This window comes from Capra hircus, chromosome 28 (assembly GCF_001704415.2).
Source record: "Capra hircus breed San Clemente chromosome 28, ASM170441v1, whole genome shotgun sequence".
In the NCBI taxonomy this organism is placed as follows: domain Eukaryota; kingdom Metazoa; phylum Chordata; class Mammalia; order Artiodactyla; family Bovidae; genus Capra; species Capra hircus.
The window spans coordinates 42,399,802-42,416,294 of NC_030835.1; positions in this window are offsets into that span (position 1 = coordinate 42,399,802).

The window sequence follows — 16,493 nt, forward strand, 5'->3', positions numbered from 1 at the left end:
ATGATCCAACAGGTGTTGGCAATTTGATCTCTGGTTCCTCTGCCTTTTCTAAATCCAACTTGTACATCTGGCAGTTCTCAGTTCATGTACTGCTGAAGCCTAGCTTGAAAGATTTTGAGCATTACTTTGCAGCATGTGAAATGAGTGGAATTGTGGGGTAGTTTGAACATTCTTTGGCATTGCCCTTCTTTGGGATGGAATGACTGTGTTGACATATAAATAAATGTATTGACTTCTAGGCAGTGGCATGAGCTCACAGCAGGAAAGTAAATTCTCCCCCGGCCTTTTGTAAACAACTAATTAGATAGACTTACAGGAACTAAAGTACTTAGCACCCTAGGCCAAGGAACTCAGAGGGCTATCCAAATATAAATCCAAAAATAAATAAATGAGACCTTAGTAAGGGCTGTGGATTCAAGGAGTCAAAGAACCTTCCCCCAATAGGTCAGGAGAGTTCTGACCTGGGCAAGTACAGGCAAGAGATTTTGTGCAAGCCCAGCCTGTCTGGAGACAGAGTCCAGCAAGCCACTGCCATGGACAGACAGATGGAGAACTATACCAGAACTACCCCCCTTCCCTGGATACTGCCTGGGTAGGGAGACAGCAACTGCAACCTCTCCTGAGAGGAGGCGGAAAGTGGTAACCACCCAGCTATCGTTTACGGATTAGGGCTGGAGAAACTTGTTTCTCTCCAAGAGCACCCTGGTTTCTGGGCGGGGGGAGGATGGAAAGAAAGCAGTTAGAAACATTAGAACATTATATGAGCAGGTTACTGCTGTCTGCTTCGGAAGTCAGCATGGGATCTGCCCACTAGGCTTGGATTACCACACATAAGGATCTCCACCTGGCCTAAAGACATCCTCAAAGCCCCAGTGCTAACCCCACACCTCCCCCCATTCTGCCGACAGCTCCTGTGTGCACCCGCAGTGCGATGCGAGAGAGGCATCCGGGATACGGGGAGCTTGCTCAGAAAACAGACCGCAAACGGTGGGCAAAGGCGAAATCACAAACTTGACTTATAGCGCCACCTTCTGGAACACAAAATAAAGGCTTCCAGTAGCCCTGGTCCGTTGTCGCTCAGACAGTAAAGAACCTGCCTGCAATGCGGGAGTGGAGACGGCAATGGCAACCCACTCCAGTACTCTTGCCTGGAGAGTCCCCATGGACAGAGGAGCCTGGGGTCGCAAAGAGTCAGACACGATTGAGCGACTAAGCACAGCACTACACAGTTTGTAAGAACCAAAGTAAACATAAATCCTTAACTAAGAAAGGCATTTGCTACTTCAAATGTAAGTGCACAGTTGCATATATGCAAACACTATGAAAACTCAGGGAAATATGTTATCACAGACAGAAAATTCCCCAGCAACTGAACACAAACGCATGGAATATTATGATCTGACTGATATAGCATTCAAAATAGCTATTATGAAGAAATTCAACAAGAAAACTCAAGAAGGCAACTTAAACCCAGAAATAAATAAAAATGTAAGGATTTCCTCAGCAAAGACTCTGGACTGAAGGACTCCGTGAATGAATGAGATGGAGAATGCAGTGGAGAGCGTCTGCCCCTAGACAGACCAGGGGGAGGAATGGTCTCCTGGAGGACAGGCCTATAGAAAGAATACAGTCAGGAGAATGGGAGACTTAATAATAGTGAAGAAAGCCTAAGAGCGCCATGGGTTTCCATCAGAAAGGCAAATATCCAAATAATTGGGATTCCAAAGGAGGGGAGGAAAAAAGGGGACAGAGAGTTTGTTTAAAGAAACAGCAGCTGAGGGACTTCCCTGGTGGTCCGGTGGTTAGGACTCGGCACTTCCATCGCCATGGGCCTGGGTTCGTTGCCTAATGGGGGAACTAAGATCTCACAAGCCAAGTGGTCCAACCGAAAAAAGAAAGAAATAGAGCTGAGAACTTTACAAACCTGGGGAAAACATAGACATGCAGCTCTACAAAACTACTAAAACGTCTACCATTCCAGTGCAAAAAGACACCATCCCTGTGTCTGGAGAGTCCCTGGAGGAGGGTATGGCAACCCACTCCAGTGTTCTTACCTGGAGAATCCCACGGACAGAGGAACCTGGCGGACTGCAGCCCATGGAGTCGCAAAGAGACACAACTGAAGTGACTGACACGCGCAAGCGCGTGGGCTTTTCCAGTTGCAGCCAGCAGGTGGTGCACAGGCTAAACTGTCAGGTTAGTTTCAGGCAAACAACAAAGTGATTCAGCGATGAACGTAGAAAGTTACCTACTTTTCCAGATTTCTTAGATTTGTATAGGTTATCATAAGATCTTGAATATAGTTCCCTGTGCTACACAGTAAATCCCTGTTTATCTATTTTAAATAAAGTGGCATCTATTAATCTCATATTCCTAATTTACCCTTTCCCCTTCCCCTTTGGTAACCATAAATTTGTTTTCTATGTCTGTGAGTCTATTTCTGTTGTAAATAAGTTCACTTGTATTAATTTTTAGATTCCGCATACACATGATGTGATATTTGTCTTTCTGTCTGACTTCACTTGATACGATAATTTCTAGGTTTATTCATGTTGCTGCAAATGGCAATATTTCATATTATTTTTATGGCTGAATAATATTCCAGTGTGTTGAGGTCCTTTAATGGACTGGAATCTGGTGGTCCGGAGTCGACAATAAGACAGTAAAAGAGAGAGAGAAAGAGGCTGATATTCCTTGGTTTACACAGAAAGCCAATAAAGCCTTTGACATAAGGCTTGCACTGCTTCACGTAGGCACCAGGCACCCTCTCGAGGGGGTGAAGGCACAGCGCACCTTCTCGGGAGAGTCTCAGAAGCCTGGGCAAGAAAGTAGCTCAGCGGGCTTCTGAACTCCAAAGAATTAGCCTGAGTGAGAGAGAGAGAGAGAAAGAGAGAGAGAGAGAGAGAGAGAGAGAGAGAGAGAGGGAGAGAGAAAGAAAGACATGAGGACCCAAGCCCTGATGGAGTAAATGTGTTTTATTCAACATAGTATGGATATATATACTGTCTTATAAGGTAGCTATTTTCAGCAAACACAAAAATCAAGAGTCCACACTTACTAATTATCAAGGAAACACAAGGCAATCCATATCAAAGAGAGAGGGTTGTAAATAATCACTTTTACCGTATGGTTCAGAGAAAGGAAGAGGGTCGTAAATAGTTACTTGTCACCATATGGAAAAACTAACGAAGGAAATGCATGTGTTCCTCAGCCCTGGGAGCAGTTTGCCACACCTCTGATTTCCAGAATATTCAGGAATTAATACGGAACAGAGGATTCAGGACAGATCCAAAACAGCACGCGGGAAGCCTCCCGTTAAATGCTTCCTGACACATTGTATATATGTACCACTTCGTCTTTATTCATTCATCTGCTGGTGGACATTTCAGTGCTGCTATGAACATTGGGGTGACTGCATCTTTTCAAATCAGAGCTCTCTCTGGATGTATACAGACTTTCTGATGATGGTTGTTCTAGCCAGCGTGAGGTGGTACTTCGCTGCAGTTTTGATTTGCATTTCTCTAATAATTAGCGATGGTGAGCATCTTTCCCTGTGCCAGATGGCCATCTGTGTGTCTTCTTTAGAGAAATATCTGTTTAGGTCTTCTGTCCACCTTTTGATTGGGCTGTTTATTTTATAGACGTTGAGTTATATGTGCTGTTTGTATATTTTGAAAATTAACCCCTGTTGGCCTCATTATTTGCAAATATTTTCTCCCAGGCCATATATTTCTTTTCATTTCCTTTGCTGTACAAAATCTTTTAAGTTTCATTAGATCTCATTTCTTTATTTTTGCTTTTATTTCTCTTGCCTTGGGAGACTGACCTAAGAAAACATGACTACAATTTATGTCAGAGAATGTTTTGCCTATGTTATCTTCTGAGTTTTATGATGTCACATCTTATATTTAAGTCTTTCAGCCATTTTGAGTTTATTTTTGTATGTGGTATGAGGGTGTGTTCTAACTTCACTGATTTACATGCGCCTGTCCAACTTTTCCAACACCACTTGCTGAAGAGACTATCTTTTCCCCAGTGTATATTGTTGCCTCCTTTATAGAAGATTCATTGATTGCAGGTGTGTAGGTTTATGTGTATTCTCGTCCATTGATCTGTATGTCTGTTTCTGTGCCAGTACCATGCTATTTTGATTACTACAGCTTTGTAGTCAAATCCAAAGTCTGGGAAACTTATGCCTCCAGCTTTGTTTTTTTTCCTAATGATTGCTTTGGCAATTTGGGGTTTAAATGGACTATTTTATCTATTAGATATTTTATATAATTCACGAAGTAACCACAAAGCAAAAACCTAGAGTAGACCCACAAAGGGCAAAGGAAGGGGAAACAGAGCATACCACCATGGAAATTAAGCAATTTATGAATTAGGCTGAGAAAGACAGGAAAAGAAATAATGGAAATACAAAACACGAAAACAAATTGGCATCAGTAAATCCCCACATATCAATAATTACTCTAAATTTAAGTGGATTGATTTCACCATTAAAAGGCACTGAGTGCCTTCTGAATGGGAGAAAATAATAGCAAATGAAGCAACTGACAAAAAACTAATCTCAAAAATATACAAGCAACTTATGCAGCTCAATTCCAGAAAAATAAACGACCCAATCAAAAAATGGGCTAAAGAACTAAATAGACATTTCTCCAAAGAACACATATGGATGGCTAACAAACACATGAAAAGATGCTCAACATCACTCACTATTAGAGAAATGCAAATCAAAACCACAATGAGGTACCATTTCACACCAGTCAGAATGGCTGCGATCCAAAAGTCTACAAGCAGTAAATGCTGGAGAGGGTGTGGAGAAAAGGGAACCCTCTTACACTGTTGGTGGGAATGCAAACTAGTACAACCACTATGGAAAACAGTGTGGAGATTCCTTTAAAAATTGCAAATAGAACTGCCTTATGACCCAGCAATCCCACTGCTGGGCATACACACCGAGGAAACCAGAATTGAAAGAGACACATGTACCCCAATGTTCATCGCAGCACTGTTTATAATAGCCAGGACATGGAAACAACCTAGATGTCCAGCAGCAGATGAATGGATAAGAAAGCTGTGGTACATATACACAATGGAGTATTACTCAGCCGTTAAAAAGAAATCATTTGAATCAGTTCTAATGAGATGGATGAAACTGGAGCCGATTATACAGAGTGGAGTAAGCCAGAAAGAAAAACACCAATACAGTATACTAACACATATATATGGAATTTAGAAAGATGGCAATGATGACCCTGTATGCAAGACAGCAAAAAAGACACAGATGTGTATAATGGACTTTTGGACTCAGAGGGAGAGGGAGAGGGTGGGATGATTTGGGAGAATGGCATTCTAACATGTATACTATCATGTAAGAATCGAATCGCCAGTCTATGTCTGACGCAGGATACAGCATACTTGGGGCTGGTGCATGGGGATGACAGAGAGATGTTATGGGGAGGGAGGTGGGAGGGGGGTTCATGTTTGGGAACGCGTGTAAGAATTAAAGATTTTAAAATTAAAAAAATAAAAGGCACTGAGTGGCTGAATGGATTTTTTAAATGACACCAAACTGTAAGAGAGATCCATTTCAGATTTAAGGACAAATATACAGTCAAAGTGAAGGTATAGAAAATTATATTCCATATAATTGGAAACCAAAACAAGTGGGAATAACTATACTTACATCTGACAAAATACTTTAAGCCAAAAGTGTAACAAGGGACAAAAGAGGCTGATTATAAAATGACAAAGTGACCAATCCATCCAAAAGATATAATAATAACAAATAACACATCCATCACCTAAATATGTTAAGCACTTAGATATAGTAAATAAATACTAATAGATATGAAGGAAGACAATAGAATGGGAAAAGGTGAAAACTGTGACAGATTTTTTCTTGGGCTCCAAAATCACTGCAGACAGTGACTACAGCCATGAATTTAAAGACGCTTTCTCCTTGGAAGGAAAGCTATAGGAAACCTGGACAGCATATTAAAAAGCAGAGACATCACTTTGCTGACAAAAGTCCATATTGTCAAAGCTCTGGTTTTTCCAGTAGTCATGTGTGGATGTGAGAGCTGGACCATAAAACAGTCTGAGCACTGAGGAATTGATACTTTTGAATTGTGTTGCTGGAAAAGACTCTTGAGAGTCCCTTGGACAGCAAGGAGGTCAAACTAGTCAATCCTAAAGGAATTCAACCCTGAATATTCATTGGAAGGACTGATGCTGAAGAGCCAATACTTTGACCACCTGATGCAAAGAGCCGACTCATTGGAAAAGACTCCAATAGTGGGAACGATTAAGAGCAAGAGGAGAAGGGGGCGACAGAGGATGAGATAGCTGGAGAGCAACACCGACTCAACGGACATGAGTTTGAGCAAACTCCAGGAGAGAGTGAAGCCCATGGGGTCACCAAGAATAGGACATGACCTAGTGACTAAACAACAACATGAAAGGAGGCACAAAGAGCAATACACTCATGGCAGGGCATTTCAATATCCCACTTTCAACAATTCATAGAACACCCAGACGGCAAGTCAACAAGAAATGATGAAAGTGAAACATACATTAGACCAAATGAATGTACCAGACATCTATAGGACACTCCATCCAACAGCAGCAGAACCCAACATTCTCCTCAAATGTACACGTCACATTTTTGAGGGTTGATCATCTAATAGGACAAAGAACAACTCTTAGCAAATTTAGGGAGATTGAAATCATAATAGGTATCATTTCCAACCACAATGACTTAAGCTAGAAGTCAACAACAGGAAGAAAGCTAGAAAATCCACAAACATAAGGAAACAAACAAACATTCATGAAAAACTAATGGGTCAAAGAAGAACTTTTAAAAGTCTCAGATGAAAATAGAAACATAACTTACCAAAATCCCTAGCAGTCCACAGAGGGAGGTTTACAGAGTTAAATGCATAGATTAACATTCAGTTCAGTTCAGTTCAGTCACTCAGTCATGTCCGACTCTTTGTGACCCCATGAATCGCAGCACGCCAGGCCTCCCTGTCCATCACCATCTCCCGGAGTTCACTCAGACTTGCATCCATCAAGTCAGTGATGCCATCCAGCCATCTCATCCTCTGTCGTCCCCTTCTCCTCCTGCCCCCAACCCCTCCCGGCATCAGAGTCTTTTCCATAAGTCAGCTCTTTGCATGAGGTAGCCAAAGTACTGGAGTTTCAGCTTCAGCATCATTCCTTCCAAAGAACACCCAGGGCTGATCTCCTTCAGAATGGACTGGTTGGATCTCCTTGCAGTCCAAGGGACTCTCAAGAGTCTCCAACACCACAGTTCAAAAGCATCAATTCTGTGGTGCTCAGCTTTCTTCACAGTCCAACTCTCATATCCATACATGACTACTGGAAAAACCATAGCCTTGACTAGACGGACCTTTGTTTAAAAAAGTCTAAAATAAACAATCTAACTTTAAAACTCAAGAACAACAAAGATCAGAGGAAATTAAACCTAAAGTTAGCAGAAGAAAAGAAATAATGAGAATAGAGAGCAGAAAACAATAGAATGGGTCAACAAAATTAGGAGATGGTATTTGTAAAAAATAAAATTTGGGGGATTTCCATGGTGGTCCAGTGGTTAAGAATGCACCTTCTAATGCCAGAATGTGGGCTCCATCCCTGGTCAGGGACTAAAATCCCACATTTTGCTCACCAACTAAGCCTATGTACCCAACCACTGAACCGGCACACTCTGGAGCCTGCAAACCACAACTAGAGAGAAGATCGAACACCCCAATGAAGATCCCACAGGCTGCAAAAAATACCCTGCATAGCACAAAGAAATATTTTTTAAATAGATAAAAATGAGAAAATTTTTTCTAGATTAACTAGGAAAAAAGAGAAAAGAAAATTAGAAAAGAAAGAGGAGACATTAAACTGTTAACACAGAAATACATAAAATCATGAAAAACTACTATGAAAACCTTTATGCCAAAACGACCTAAAAGAAACAGATAATTATGTAGAATTATACAACCTACCAAGACTGAACCAGGGGGAAAAATAAGCAAATAACAGACAAATAACGAGGAAGGTGATTGAATCAGTAATCTAAAATTTCCCAGCACAGAAAACCTCAGGACCAGATGGCTTCACTGGTAAATTCTACCAAACATTTAAGGAAGGCTTAACACTAATCCTTCTTAAAGTCTTCCAAAATTTGAAGAGGTAGAAATATGTCCAAACTTTTCGTATGAGGCAAGCATTGCCCTGATATGGACAGATAAGCACACTACAAGAACACAAAACTGCAGACCAATATCCCTGATAAACATAGATACAAAAACTCTCAACAAAATGTTAGTAAATCAAGTTCAAGAACACCTTAAAAGGATTATACTACCATGACCAGGTGGGGTTTTTCCCTGGGATGCAAGGAGGGTTCAACATATGCAAATAAAATGTGATACTCCACATTAATAGAATGAAAGATAAAAATAATATGATCATTTCAATAGACGCAGTAAAAGCATTAACAAAATACAACATTGCTTCATGATTAAAAAAAAAAAAAAACCACCTCAGTAGACTGAGGTTAGAAAGAACACACCTCAACATATTAAGGGCATATACAACAAACCCAGACCTAACATTACGCTCAGTGGAGAAAACACGAAAGCTTTTCCCCTAATATCAGGAACAAGATAACAGTGCTAACTCTCATTACTCTTATTCAGTGGAATTCTGGAAGTGCCAACTATAGCAATTAGGCAAAACAAAGAAATAAAAGACATCTAAATTAGAAAACAAGAAGTTGTTACATAACACAGGTAGCTCAGCCAGATGCTCTGTGACAAACCAGAGGGTTGGAATGGGGGGAGGAGAGGGAGGGAGCTTCCAGAGGGAGGGGATATACATATACTTACGGCTGATTCAGCACTGTTGTACAGCAGAAACCAATACAACATGGTAAAGAAATTATCCTTCGATTAAAAACAAAATTTTGAAAAAAAAATGTAAATGTTTTCTATTTACTGATGATTATGATGTTATATATTGAAAATTCCAAACTCAACTAGAAATCTGTTGGATATAATCGAAGAATTCAGAAAATTTGCAGGATATAAAAATAAATGCACAGGAAAAAATGCACAGAAATCAGTTTTTTTCTATAAATGAACAATGAAACATGTGAAAAAGAATGAAAACTCACAGAAAGATTCACAATAGCATTAAACACAATAGAAAAGCTAAGAATAAATCTAACTACAAAAATGAAAGGTCTCTACAACAAAAACTGCAAGACTCTCTGGAAAGAAATCAAAGAAGACACAAATAAATGGAAAGAAGACACCCTGTGTTCATTATTGGAAGAGTTAATTTTGTTAAATGTCAGATAACTCCTTATCAAAATCCCAATGGCATTTTTACAGAAATAGAAAAAACAATCCTAAAATTTGGATGAAATGACTAAAGATCCCAAATGGCCAAAGCAATCATGAGAAAGAAAAACAAAACCATAAGCATCATAGTTTCTAATTTTAAACTATACTACAAAACTATAGCAATTAAATCAGTATAATACTGGTGTAAAAATAGACTCATCGACCAATGGAAGCCCATAATTAAACCCCTGCATATACAGTCAGCTAAAATCTAACAATGGAGGCAGGAACATCCAATAGGAAAAGAAGACAATCTCTTCAACAGTGCTGTTCGAAAAATTGAAGAACCACATGCAGAGAAGGGAAATGGGACTCCTATTTTGCAAAATTCAGAAAATTAATTCAAAATGGATAAACAATTAAACATAAGATCTGAAACAATAAAACTCCTAGAAGGAAACAATGAGAAGACACTCCGCAATATTGATCTTATCATTGATATTTCAGGTATGACATCAAAACCACAAACAACAACACAATCAACAAATGGAACTGCATCAGACAAAAGCTCCTGCACAGTAAAAGAAACAATCAGTGAAATGAGAAGACAAACTACAGGATGGGAGGAAGATTTTGTAAATCATGTTTCAGAATAGGGGTTAATATCTAAAACATAAAAAGAACTCATAAAACAACCTGATTAAAAAATGAGTAGAGGAACTGAACAGGCATTTTTCCAAAGAAAGCATGTACATTGCCTAAGGGACATGAAAAAGTGCTCAGCCTCATCACTAATCTGGAGAAGGGAATGGCTACCCACCCCAGCATTCGTGCCTGCAGAATTCCACTGACAGGGGAACCTGGCAGACTACAGACCATGCGGTCACAGAGAGTCAGACATGACCCAGCAACTGTCACTAATCAAGGGAAATGCAAACTGAAACCGTTATGAGGTCTCACCTCACACCTGTTAGGATGTTGATCCTCAAGAAGATAAAAATAACAAACATTGGAGAGAATACAGAGAAAAGGAGACTTTTCTTTGTGAACTGCTTGTGGGATTGTAAGCTGGTGCAGCCACTACGGAGCACAGTATGGAAGCTCCTCAAAAATTAAAAGTAGAACCACATGATCCACCAGTCCTGCTTCCAGTTCTAAGCTCACAGAAGATGAAGACTAGTCACTGAAGAGACACCTGCATTCCCATGGTGAGAGTAGCATTATTAACAACAGCCATGATATGGAAATAACATAAATGCCTCCCAACAAGTAAATTGATAAAGAAAACGTGGGGGACTTCCCTGGGGGTGCAGCGGATAGGAATCCTCCTGCCAGCGCAGGGGATGTTAAAAGAGGAAAGTCAGTCCCACCCTGATCACCTTTTCCACAAGTCTCCCCTGACCTACAATAAGGAAAGTCACTCCACAGAAGCAAGGCATGAGCTACTAAATGGGGCCCAGGGTTAGTTATATGTAAGAAAATAACTGTTTCCATAAAGCAGTGCATTTTCCTGAGAAAAGCTTTTCACTCATCACTAGAGGAAATAGCTCCTGTCAAATTCTAGTCAAACACAGCGCGTGTCCAATGGGCAATGCCTTCCCAAACTGGCACATGGGGACCCAGGGAGTGTGGGAGTGAAGGATGGGGAGGGAGCCCCCAGACCAGCAGGTTCCTGGAGTCTTCTCGGCCCAGGGCCGGGCTTCCCTCCCACCAGACTCCATCATGTCCCACGTGTTCATCCAGCTCCTCTGGCTATAATAGTTTGCATGGGAGTGAATAAGGCCTAATCTAGATTCTGAATATGTTTCAGTGGCCCCTCTTGTCCCCAAAGTCAAACAGGTTATGCTGAAAAAACCTGAGCAGCCTTAACTCCCTCAAAGGGGAGCTCCCATGCAGCTTTTTGTGTGGGTTGCTGAGTTATTGTCTCCCCTGCATTAAACTAAGAAAGCTTTCTCAGTAATTTTTAGGTCTTTTCCCCCCACAGAAAACTCTTAATACTCATTCCTTGAATATCTTACAAGCCCATTTCCCCAGTCATGTAAATTCCTCAAATCAGCCTTTTATATCAGATTTTAATTTGACCTGGAAAATTGTTTAAGATAGTTATTAACTGGAAGAGATAACTGGAAAAAAAATCAATACCAGATTATTCAAGAGAATTTACAGCAATAACTGCCAATTTCTAGTATTTCTAACTTCAACTGATATTGCCTAAATTTAGTTCCTTATTACATCAGTTCCTCTCAGCTGGCATACATTTTTACAGAATATAAAAGAAACATACTGAAACCAAAATGCCTCCTGACGCCCTGCTTCAGCTGGTGGTTTATAGCGGTCTGAGGGAGAAACAATAGAGCATCTGGAAGTTTTTCAATCCCCAATGGTGGGTCTCCCCAGGATGGTGATTTATCTTCAAGTTCCAAATCAGCTGCAAGATATGACAGCAGAGTCCCTCTGCTAGGAAGCTGAGGACAGTGGGCGATTGGTGACTCTGACTTTCTCTCGAGTATAAGTGGAAGAGGAGAATGCAGACAGGAGCAGAGAAGCTCTGAACCACAACACGCACGGTGTGCTGCGAGAGTGGTGTGCGCTCTGGGAGGTCAGGAAGCAGAGAGGTGGCCCCTGGCCAAGGGAATCTTGCAGGAGACGACAGTCCACAAGGGGCCTGATGCGCTGGGGCTGAGGTGGGAAAGGCACAGACAGGAAGGCTAAGTCAACACCAGGAAATGCAAAGAGAACACTTTGCTTGGAGTGGAAACTTGATGTCAGAGTACAGAGTGACCATGGTATTTAAGTAATAGTTGTCCAGACAACAAGGCCTGACTGTATAGCACAGGAAATATAGTCAACATCCTGGGATAAAGGGTAGCGGAAAAGAATATTAAAAAGAATATATGTATAACTGAGTCACTTTGCTGTACAGCAAAAAATTAACACAACATTGTAATTTCACTATACTTCAGTTAAAAAAAAAAAAAAAAGACTAGTGAAAACAAAACCAATACCCAAATCTTGGTTTCTAATGCCATTCTCCAATCAAAGGAATCAAGGCTCCTGTTGGTTCCAGAACTGAGACCTGTGTTAGGGAAATTAAATGAATAGTCTTGTTTAGGCTTCAGAGACAAAGCAGAGCAGGCCTCTGACCTGGCGTCTAACCTGCCTGGACACTGCCCTAACTGGGAGTGACTGGGAGTGACTGCCTGCTGTGAGTGCAAAACTCGCAGCACCTTAGGTAAGATGGGGGAGAAATCTTGAGATTGTTGAGACCCTGGAGGAGGCCTGGCTGACCAAGACCCAGGCTTAACTATATTCCAAGTTTTATAAGAAAAAACAAACAGCATTATCATGAAACCAAAGCTGCAATTTGGTCACAGATTGGTGATATCAGCTTGCTTCCATCCTGGGATTATAAACGAGAACCCAGAACTCCAGTCTTTGAAGTCTCACCCGTGGAGAGGATGTGCTGCCTGGGACCCTTTCCCAATTGGGACTCCAGACGTGCTGTGACACGGGACTTCCCAGAGCTGTTTAAGTCTGGATGTTGGTCTAAACCCAATTTGGTGATGTATTCTCTGGTCTTTCTATTTCTCTTTTCTTTTAATGTTAGTATGTTGAAAGTAAGCTAGATAATTCTCTAGTAAATATCTGTATTATGTATTTGTATATAATGAGTGCCTTATTTTGTTAACAAATCCTTTGAACCTGAGACAAAAGTGAAAACTTTCAGCAAAACAGCAGGAAATACGCAAGATGGACCCATTGCATCTCATCTTGTCAGAATGTAAAGAAGGCTGAAAACAAAACATGTACATTTTAATTAAAAAATACTTCATTGCTAAAAGATGCTAACCATCATCTGACAAGAGTTGCCACAAACCTTCAATATGTAAAAAAAAAAAAAAAGAAAGAAAAAGGAAAAGAAAAAAAACTCAGTATCTGCAAAGCACAATAACTGAAAAACAATAAAACGAGACATACCCATATTTTATGTCCTGTTCCTTTCAGTACTCAAGTGTGTAAGTAAATATGTACGGCTGAACATCCCTTGATTTGTTTCTCCTGGTGCTCTGCTGGACAAAAGAACTGTCCCTTGCAGCATAAGGAATTTAGAGACATCAGTTACCAACAGATTACCTGGAAGCAGAAGTGCTCCCAGATATTTCCATTTTCTAGACAGAAAACTTCGACAGATCAGAATGGAAAAGTTAAGGTACGCACTGAGTGAACTCTGGGAGATGGTGCTGAACAGGGAGGCCTGGCGTGCTGCGATTCATGGGGTCGCTGAGTCGGACATGACTGAGCGACTGAAATGAACTGAACTGAACTGAAGGTACACACCCCTAACTGCTGTCTCTAATGAGCTTTCCCCCCAAAGCAGAGATGTTACACTTGCTGTGATTCAAATGCTCTGAAACTCACTGTCTCAAAGTGGGAACATCAGCCTGCTCTGAGAAACTGGCCAGTCAGGCCTGACAGGATCAATTTAGAGCACTAAAAAATAGAGAGCAAAACAAAACCCTTAAACCATTAACATCTTCAGGTCGATTTTTTTTTCTCTTTTCTTTTTTTTGAGACCTCACCACTTAACTGGGTTGGTGACAACAGCCTACTAGATACTCGCCTGGGAACTGAGGAGACTCATCTCAGCAGACTAAGTGCTTCAACATCCAAATTTCCAAAAAAGGCACTCCGTGTGTCTTTCGGGTCGTATTTCACGAAGCCCCAATCCACATCCCCTCTCCCGTTCTTTAGTTGTGCTTTCAGACAGGGCCACTATGATGACTTATCCCTAAACGGGCACACTTTGGGTGGAGGAAGAGGAGGTCAGTGAGCAAAATATAGTTTCTCAGATATCAAACCGGTTACCATAAACAGTTTAGAAAAGAAAAGCGTAGTTTTCTGGGCCTGGACTGGGCACACAGATGGGAGAATGAACAAAGCTGCAAAGACAGGTGGCAGCAGGAAGGCCAAGATCTGATCTGGGACAAAACCGAGATGTGCAGGGCAGGCTGCAGGCTGCAAATTGCAGCCTTTACACCCCTCTAAGTTCCTTTCTAAAGGAGATCAGTCCTGGGTGTTCACCACCTCATGAGAAAAGTTGACTCATTGGAAAAGACTCTGATGCTGGGAGGGATTGGGGGCAGGAGGAGAAGGGGACAACAGAAGAGGAGATGGCTGGATGGCATCACCGACTCGATGGACGTGAGTTTGAGTGAAACTCGGGAGTTGGTGTTGGACAGGGAGGCCTGACATGCTGCAATTCATGGGGTTGCAAAGAGTCGGACATGACTGAGCAACTGAACTGAACTGAACTGAAGCCCCTTCTCATCCCAGCGCCTCGTTTCAAAGGGGAGGAGGGGGAGTGATAGGTAGGACCAGAATCCACAGGCACCCCAGCCTCCAACTGCTATCTGGCGCTCACAGGCACACCTGTTGGTGTCTGCTGGAGGGCCAGCCACCGCTCCCAGCCCTGCACATTCTGGAAATGGCAGTCAAGCTGCCCCACAAGACTGGGAGCTGACTGTGGCTCAGATCATGAATTCCTTATTGCAAAATTCAGGAAGAGAGTAGGGAAGACCACTAGGCCATTCAGGTGCAATTTAAATAAAATCTCTTGTAGTTATACAGTGGAAGTGACAAATACATTCAAGGGATTAGATATGATAGAGTGCCTGAAGAGCTATGGATGGGAGTTCATAACCTTTGTATAGGAGGCAGTGAAAAAAAGGCTGCCTGAGGAGGCCTTACAAATAGTTGAGAAAAGAAGAGAAGCAAAAGGCAAAGGAAAAAAGAAAAGAGATACCCGTCTCACTGCAGAGTTGCAAAGAAGAACAAGGAGAGATAAGAAAGACTTCCTCAGTGATAAATGGAAAGAAATAGAGGAAAATAATAGAATGGGAAAGACTAGAGATCTCTTCAAGAAAATTAGAGACGCAAAGGGAATTTTCATGCAAAGGTGGGCACAATAAAGGACAGAAATGCTATGTACATAACAGAAGCAGAAGATATTAAGAAGAGGTGGCAATAATACACAGAAGAACTGTACAAAAAAAGTCTTAATGACCCAGATAACCACAATGGTGTGATCACTCATCTAGAGACAGACATCCTGGAGTGTGAAGTCAAGTGGGCCTTAGGATGCATTACTAGTGGAGGTGATGGAATTCTAGCCAAACTATTTCAAATCCTAGAAGATGATGCTGTGAAAGTGCTGCAGTCAATATGCCAGCAAATTTGGAAAACTCAACAGTGGTCACAGAATTGGAAAAGGGCAGTTTTCATTGTAATCCCAAAGAGGAGCAATGTCAAAGGATGTTCAGTCTACTGCACAATTGCACTCATCTCACATGCTAGCAAGGCAGTGCTCAAAATCCTTCAAACTAGGGTTCAACAATATGTGAACTGAGAACTTCCAGATGTACAAGCTGGATTTAGAAAAGGCAGAGAAACCAGAGATCAAATTGCCAACAACATCTGTTGGATCATAGAAAAAGAAAGGAAATTGAAAGATTGTAGGCGAACCATGAAAGACGCTGGGATTCTTCGCCTCTGGAGGAGAATTCAATCTGGGGCAAGTGACGAGGCTTGATCGCTCAGAGCTTTTGTGTAATAAAGTTTTATTAAGGTATAAAAGAGATAGAGAAAGTTTCTTACATAGACATCAGAATGGGGCAGAAAGAGTGCCCCCCTGCTAGTCTTTTGCTGGATGTTACCAGCAAGCTGTTAATTATAGAAAGGAGATGTCTCAAAATTCAGAGTGGCACCAGGCCCCTCACCCACAACATACACTTTGAGATAACATTGGCACCAGATGAGTCATCCCAGGCCATAAAACGGGTGACATGAATCTTGAAGAAAGGCAGGTTTCCAAGTAAATACAGAGTTTCATTAGATTAGGATAATGATGTATGAGTATAACATATTGGTTTGTCAAGTCGGTTCTGAGTCTTAGGCAGAAATGACTTGAAGACAGAGTCTAGAGTAAATACATATTTCATTACCATAGCTTAAGACAAACATTTCCATAAGAAAAATGCATTGGTTAGCACAAGGTTTGAGAAAAGTTAAGTTCAGGTGGAGCCAGGTGTCATCATGGCAACACAGAATTTTAAAAGAAACCTCTTT